Here is an 8291-nt window from a genome sequence, read left to right on the forward strand (position 1 = left end):
ATAGGCAGAGGGAGAAGCAGGTTCCATGCACCGGGAGCCCGACGTGGGATTCGATCCCGGGTCTCCAGGATCGCGCCCTGGGCCAAAAGGCAGGCGCTAAACCGCTGCGCCACCCAGGGATCCCCTCCTTTCTCTTTAATAAAAAAATAATCAGGAGTTATAAGTTGGGGAGTCAGACATGATTCTAGGGTCTTTCCATTGATGCATCATCACTGGCTCCTCACAACTCTATCAAGTAGCCTTCTGGTGTTTCAGATGAGAAAACCCAAATTCAGAGACATTAATTAATCTGCTCAAGGTCGCCCAGCTAGAAACTGTGGGATCCAAACCCACCTGCACCCAACCCTAGGGCAAGGTCTCTCTTGGAGACACTGCCCCACTGGTTCACTCTCTGCATCTCCTGTGTGCCGGCTCCCACCAGGCCAGGGCACCTGGGCCACGCTGGGGTCGGGTGGGGAGCATTCCACACCAAGCTTTTCATTTCCTCCCTCTCTGCCAGGCTCAGCTCCCCAGAGGGTAGCGGAGAACCAGGAGGCTCAGGGCACAGGAGGAAAATGGGTAACAAATACTTCCCCTGGGGCCAGAGAGCTTTGCCTTTTCTCTGCTGTTTGTCCCCATCACCCCCTCTACTCCTGCCCAAGGAAAGGAAGCAGCTGGGCCCTGGCCCATGGGACAAAGGTCCCAGCTGCTCCTCCTACTGTGGATAGTCCTGGGCTGTCAGAGCCAGAAAGGTGCCCAGAAACCTCTGAATGTCCTCCCTGCCCATTCTACAGATGGAGATACTGAGGCCCAAAGAGTGATGTGGCCTGGACCAAGGTCACTCAGGTCCCCCAGGCCCACCCTTGTTGGGTCTAAAGATCCTACGTTACAGCTTACCTGTTACAGGTAAGGTCTTTGGAAAGACCCCTGTGAACACAGGTGTGTGGGTGAGGGTGCTTCCCACAAGTTAGGCACTTAGGTAGTGAAGTCAGGTCCTAGGGGAGCAGAGAGAGCACTAGGTGATGGGCAGCAAGAGCTAGAAAGAAGGCTGGGGTACACGGAAAATGAATCTTGCTCCCCACTTTGTAGTAAAACCCAGCCGCCTTGATGCTGAAATAAGGAGACAGGGCAGGCACCATCCACACCCCACAATGGTCCTGGTCATTCCAGGCTCACAGACTCTTGGGCCCTGGTTTCCCCATTTGGGGGAATGAGGGAAGAGGGCTGGATAACTCCCAGATGGTGACTTCAGCATCCTGGTTCCAGACTTCACAACATTCCAGGATGCAAGGGCAGTGGGGAGGTCTCCTGGAGACAAGGCCTCTTCCCTTGGGCCACAAAGCCCATGCCTGCATGCAGGTGGCAGCGTCCCGCACGGCCACTGCTGGTCCAGGGGTGGAGCGATCCGCTCCAGGAGCCTGAGGAACCTGCAGAGTCACCACCACCCACCCCACAGATCCATTGGATGCAGTTCCAGAAGGCTCCGAGGCCACCACAACACTGAGCATCAGTCAGAGGCCTGATGAAATTACAGCCACCATCAATGCCAGGTTTGGCCCCGAGGAGTGGAAAAAGGGTGACTTTCTGGACTGGACCTCTGCATCCAGCGGCGGCCTGTCACTGGCGGGGGGCAGTCACTTCGCCCCTCGGAGCCCAGGGAGCCCATCTGGAAAATCACCATCCGTCCCTGAGTGAAGTTCACAGAAGAAATGGGCTGCGCCCCGTGTGGCCCAGAGGGGGACCCATGGGGCTGCCGGGCTGCCTGCCTGAAGTCAGCCTTTACTGAGTGCTGGGGGTAGGGGGGTGCCCGGCAGGGGGCACATCCCCTGGGGTTTCGTAAGCTGCCAGGAGAGAACTTTCAGGGTGACACCAACCTGGCCTGGGAGTGGACGGACAGTGCACCCACAGCCCCAGTAATGAAATTAAATGAATCCCTGTCCCCAAGGCCGGAAGGCGGCCGCCCGCCCGGGGCGAGGGTGGCCCCGGGCCCCGGGAGCTCCGAGGGCAGGAGCCGGCGCGCCGGCGCCCCCTCCCGGCCGCCTCCGCCTCCCCAGCCGCGTGGGGCCCCTCGGCGTCCGCTGCTCGCTCGCCCACCCCGGCCTTTGCTCCTCTCTCCGGGGGCGCCCAGCGGGGTCCCTCCCAGCCCGTCCTCCCCGCTCCCCTCCCCGCCCCCGCGCGCCCTGCCTCCAAACCCCGCGAAGCCACATCTGTCCTTAACCCAAAATCCTGCCAATTAAACCGCTCCCTCCGGCTCCCGCGGCTGCTGCTGACGTCGGGAGAAGCGAGCGAGGCGAGGCCGCCGCCTACGGGGGGGGGGGGGAGGCGACGGCCCCCTCCCGGGCCCGCGGTCGTCCGTCTGTCCGCCCACCGCCAGGCGAGCGCGCGAGGCCCCAGAGCCGTGCGTCCAAAACTCACTCGCGCTCGGGGTCCCCCGCCCGCTCCAAGACCCACCCGGGTCCCCCCCCCTCGGGGTCCCCCGCCCGCTCCAAGACCCCCACCTGAGTCCCCTCCCCCTCGGGATCCCCCGCCCGCTCCAAGACCCCCACCTGGGTCCCCTCCCCCTCGGGGTCCCCCGCCCGCTCCAAGACCCACCCGGGTCCCCGCCCCCTCGGGGTCCCCCGCCCGCTCCAAGACCCCCACCTGAGTCCCCTCCCCCTCGGGGTCCCCCGCCCGCTCCAAGACCCCACCCGGGTCCCCGCCTCCTCGGGGTCCCCCGCCCGCTCCAAGACCCACCCGGGTCCCCGCCTCCTCGGGGTCCCCCGCCCGCTCCAAGACCCCCACCTGAGTCCCCTCCCCCTCGGGGTCCCCCGCCCGCTCCAAGACCCCCACCTGGGTCCCCTCCCCCTCGGGGTCCCCCGCCCGCTCCAAGACCCCCACCTGAGTCCCCTCCCCCTCGGGATCCCCCGCCCGCTCCAAGACCCCCACCTGAGTCCCCTCCCCCTCGGGGTCCCCCGCCCGCTCCAAGACCCCACCCGGGTCCCCGCCTCCTCGGGGTCCCCCGCCCGCTCCAAGACCCACCCGGGTCCCCGCCTCCTCGGGGTCCCCCGCCCGCTCCAAGACCCCCACCTGAGTCCCCTCCCCCTCGGGGTCCCCCGCCCGCTCCAAGACCCCCACCTGAGTCCCCTCCCCCTCGGGGTCCCCCGCCCGCTCCAAGACCCCCACCTGGGTCCCCTCCCCCTCGGGGTCCCCCGCCCGCTCCAAGACCCCCACCTGGGTCCCCTCCCCCTCGGGGTCCCCCGCCCGCTCCAAGACCCCCACCTGGGTCCCCTCCCCCTCGGGGTCCCCCGCCCGCTCCAAGACCCCCACCTGGGTCCCCTCCCCCTCGGGGTCCCCCGCCCGCTCCAAGACCCCACCCGGGTCCCCGCCTCCTCGGGGTCCCCCGCCCGCTCCAAGACCCCCACCTGGGTCCCCTCCCCCTCGGGGTCCCCCGCCCGCTCCAAGACCCCACCCGGGTCCCCTCCCCCTCGGGGTCCCCCGCCCGCTCCAAGACCCCCACCCGGGTCCCCTCCCCCTCGGGGTCCCCCGCCCGCTCCAAGACCCCCACCCGAGTCCCCTCCCCCTCGGGATCCCCCGCCCACTCCAAGACCCCCACCCGAGTCCCCTCCCCCTCGGGGTCCCCCGCCCGCTCCAAGACCCCCACCTGGGTCCCCTCCCCCTCGGGGTCCCCCGCCCGCTCCAAGACCCCACCCGGGTCCCCGCCCCCTCGGGGTCCCCCGCCCGCTCCAAGACCCCCACCCGGGTCCCCTCCCCCTCGGGGTCCCCCGCCCGCTCCAAGACCCCCACCTGAGTCCCCTCCCCCTCGGGATCCCCCGCCCGCTCCAAGACCCCCACCTGAGTCCCCTCCCCCTCGGGGTCCCCCGCCCGCTCCAAGACCCCCACCTGGGTCCCCTCCCCCTCGGGGTCCCCCGCCCGCTCCAAGACCCCCACCTGGGTCCCCTCCCCCTCGGGGTCCCCCGCCCGCTCCCGCGCCCCCACCTCTCCGACCGCGCGCTGCCAGCACCCTCTGCGCCTCGAGCGCGCCCCGGCGGCTCCCCGCGCCCGCACCCCGCGGTGACTCGCTCTCCCCGCGCCCTCCGCGCGCTGGGGCCTCGGTTTCCCCGCTCCGAGCCGCGCCGGCTCCGATGCCGGGAGGGCGCCGCCGCCGTGGGAACCGGGAGGGGGCACATTAAGAACAATTAGCGGGTGCGCAGCTGGCAGCGATACCTTGGTAAATACTAGTCTGGCCGGCGGGTAAATAAACATCGGAGCGCATTACGCGGGCAGGAGGCGCGGCCCCTGGCCCCGCAAGCTGCTTCCAAGACGCTGGGAGGTTGGCAGGTGCCTCGGCCGCAGGAGATCCCCGCAGCCCCAGGGGCCTCACCCTCTGCCGGGCTGGGCAGGGAAGGGTGGAGGCTGAGGCCTAGAAAAGGAGGCCAAGGGAGAGAGACTCCGAGGAAGACACCAAAAGCCCTGGGGAGAGAGAAAAAGGAAGTGGGGGGCAGGGACGGAGAGCGATAAACCCAAAGAGGGGAGTGAGGACAGACAAAGGGGAGAGGAAAACGCAGAATCCGATGCCCCAGGATAGAGAGGTGAGAGCTCCCTGCCTCCTGCTGACAGGCTTCCTTCCTTGGATTCTCCTCCCAGGCTCTGCTCCTTCTTTGATGGCTCCTCCTAATCCCCCCAGTCTCTTAATCCTGGGGGACTGCAGGGTTCAGAGGTGGTCCTCTGCCTACCTGTCCCCACTTACTCGCTAGATGAGCACATTCAATCTAGGTGGTTTGTATTTTTTTAAGATTTTATTTATTCATTCATGAGAGACAGAGAGAGAGGCAGAGACATGGGCAGAGGAAGAAGCAGGCTCTCTGCAGGGAGCCCGATGTGGGGCTCCATCCTAGGACCCCGGGATCACGACCTGAGCCAAAGGCAGATGCTTAACCACTGAGCCACCCAGGCGTCCCTAATCTGGATGCTTTAAATGTCATCCTTGTGTGGAGGGCTTCCACATGCACACCCCAGCCAGACCTGTCTCCTCTGAACCACAGACTCGCACCTCTCTGGGATATCCAGACCTTAACGTGCCCCCAGCTGAGCACCTGCCCTCCTAGAAAACCTGATTCTCCCTTGTCTTCCCCATTTGGTAAGTGGCAACTCCCTCCTTCCAGTTGTTGAGGCCAAAAACCTGGGTATCATCCTCGATGCCTCTCTTCCTTCCTAGTAGGGAATCCTGTCCTCTCTACCTTTTTAAATTATTATTAAATATTTCATTTATCTATTTGAGAGAGAGAGTGTGTGAGAGCATAAGCAGTTTAGGGGCAGAGGGAGAGGAAGAGGGAGAAGCAGACTCCCCGCTGAGCAGGGAGCCCGATGTGGGACTCGATCCCAGGACCCTGAGATCATGACCTGAGCCAAGGCGGCAGGCACCTACACGACTGAACCACCCAGGCGTCCTCTATCCTCTCTACCCTGGAAATATTTCTGGAATCCATCCACTCCTCCCAAATCCATGGCCAACCCCCTATCATTTCCCACCTGGATTGTTGCAATAGCTCCTGCTCGCTGGGCTCCCCACACCCCTGTCCCCCATCGTCTCTCTGTGAACAGAGACACAAAAATACTAGTCAGATAAGGCCATGCCTCTGCTCAAATATTTCATTCAGAGAAAAACTGACATCCTTAACTGGCCCACCAGGCCCTAGGAGTCTACCCTCCACTACTCCCCTTCCACACTGACCTCCTCTCCCACCCCCACCCCCACTCTGCTCCAGCCACCCTGGCCTCCTCAGCTGTGGCTGGTCCCACTTCAGAGTTTTCACACTAGCTTCTCCCTCTTGCTGGAACATTCTCTCCCCACATATCATCATAGGTTAACCCATCACCTGTTTGTTCAAGTGTCCCATTCCCCATGAGGCCGACCCTGGCCATCCTATTAAAACTATGAATTTCTCTAACCCCTCCCCCTCCTCATCCTTGTCACTCTGCTTCATATTGTTTCATAACACTCAACCTCTTCTAATCTAATAGCATGACTTACCCATTTTCTTCTTTGTCTCTCTCTCTCTCTCTCCCTCCCCCTCAAACAGACACCACGTTCCATGAAAGCATGGCTTTTGTCCCCTGCTCCCAACACTGCTGTATCTTTAATACCTAAAATCGTGTCTGGAACGTAAAAGAGCCTCAAGAATACTTGAAGGAAAGGAAGGAGAGAGGGTGGGTGGTTGGAGGGAAGAAAGAGGAGTGAAAGAGGAAAGAGCCGTCCCAGGACAAGGGACCAGCATGTGCAGACGCAGGGTGGCCCAGGCAACCATAACAGGATGGGGAGCGGAGTGTGTGCCCTGGCTGGAGCTTGGAGTGGCCCTGGGGCTGTCGGTATGTGAGCAGATCTTCACCAGCCTGGTGCTCGGGCTCAAGGAGCACCCGGTGGGGGATGCAGCAGCCCCGTCTCAGGCAAGGCCTCCCCTAACCCTGTGGCAGGGAGCACCAGCTCCACCTCAGGCCCCAGCTGGGTGTCGGACCCCAGGGCTGCAGGCAGTACTGCATGGGTAGGCCCCTGGTAACAGCCACAGTAATTACTGGTTGTATGCGATTAGGGGATAATTATGCTTAATAAGTCCAAAAGTAATTACCATGCAGGCTGCTTGCTGCTTTGGAAAACAGAGGCCCCTGGTGAGCAGGAGCCAGGGAATTGAGAAGGGGGAGAGTGGACTTCACAGAACATCAGAGGTACGGGGTCGTTTCTCCAGCAGATGCCTGAGTCCTCCGGCTGGTATCCCCACCAGGGGCTCGCTCACCCCCGGTGATGCAGCAGCTCCTCCATCACTGGACACCCACATATACAATTTCGGCTCCTTCTGGCGGTACCGTAACCTCTTCGCTCTCACTGAACATCTTAGCATTTGCGCAGAGAACTAAGGTATCATTTGGGAAAGGAGTGAAGTGCCTCATCACATGCATCTCCACCGGCTGCTTATTGACTCTCAACATCACTAAAGTAGTGTTTCCCATTAGTCCCACTGCCCAGGTGAAGAAACTGAGCCTCACAGAGGTCAAGCGCATAGCAACAGAGAATAGCAGATCCTGAGTTCACATTTCAATGTCTCTAATGCCAGTCTATATTCCCCACACCTAAGCTTTGATGCCCCTCCCTGGGGGCCTCACAGAACCCAATCTACCTTTCCAGAAACTAACCCAGGTCCCTAGGAGTCTGGTCTTTTTTACTCTAGACAGATGCAGCAGCTAGACTGCACCATGCCCAAGAGGCCACGTGGTGCCATGAAAAGGACACCAGTTTATTTCCATTGGTTCTGCTGCCAGCTAACCCTATGGCCCTGAGCAAGTCACTTGATCTCTTGGGCCTCTATTTTCTCATCTGTGCAAAGGAGGTAAAGGGGGACCCCAGTTCATGATTTTTTATTCTCTCCCCTCAGCCTAACCCTAAGACCTGAGCAGCTCCAGGCCCACACTGCCCGAAGACTTCCACACCCAGAGCCTGGGAAAACTCAGTGACCTTCTCCGACCCCTGGGACAGCTTCCTTTCTTCCCCTGGACTGGATTACCCTTTAGAGGTACCTCAAGAAGATGCCTTAGAAGAAATAGTGACCAATACTCTGCCTGGACACACAACTGTACCCTTCCATGACCCCAAACATCTACTTTCAATTTCATTCTTAGAAATTAATTTCCAGGGGGAGAGAAGTGGAAGTTTGTAGGCCACCAAGAATATATTAATATGCAAATGCCCCACTTAAGTTTGCTGCTATCATGTGGGTAGAGATTCATTGATATGACTAGAATAACTCATGAGATGACTTAAAGGATGACACCCTGATGTCCATTTTCTCCCATATCTCACACCAACTCTGCTGAGGCTTAGATAGGGCTGTCCATATTTCACATTTTAGATAAACGAGGCCCAAGAAATGGAAACAACTTGTCCAAAATCACATGGCTAGCAAAAGCAGAAGCAGACTTTGAACCCAGGTCTGACTCCAAGCCTGTAATTATGATCACTACTCTGTACCTTCTCTCAGCCTCAAAGCCAGCTGCTCTGGCATCTGGAAAGTCAGATAAGAGGTGATAAGGTCTTCAAGGGTCAGCTCCACCCTCTCCCACACCATTAGAGTCCAAGGGAGTTGTCAGAGGCTGGGGAAGCTATCTGGCCCCATCTTGCTTGCATCTTTCTTGGTAGAATATCTAATGCAACCGTTTCCCAGAGTCCCAGAGGGAATGAGAACTATCTGAAAGAGTAAATACCACAATAGAGGCATCTCATTGATGCCTGGAGCATTGCGACGTGGGGACAGAGAACACAGAAACATAATTAAAACCTCTCTAGT

This window comes from Nyctereutes procyonoides, unplaced genomic scaffold (genome assembly GCF_905146905.1).
Source record: "Nyctereutes procyonoides isolate TBG_1078 unplaced genomic scaffold, NYPRO_anot_genome, whole genome shotgun sequence".
NCBI lineage: Eukaryota > Metazoa > Chordata > Mammalia > Carnivora > Canidae > Nyctereutes > Nyctereutes procyonoides.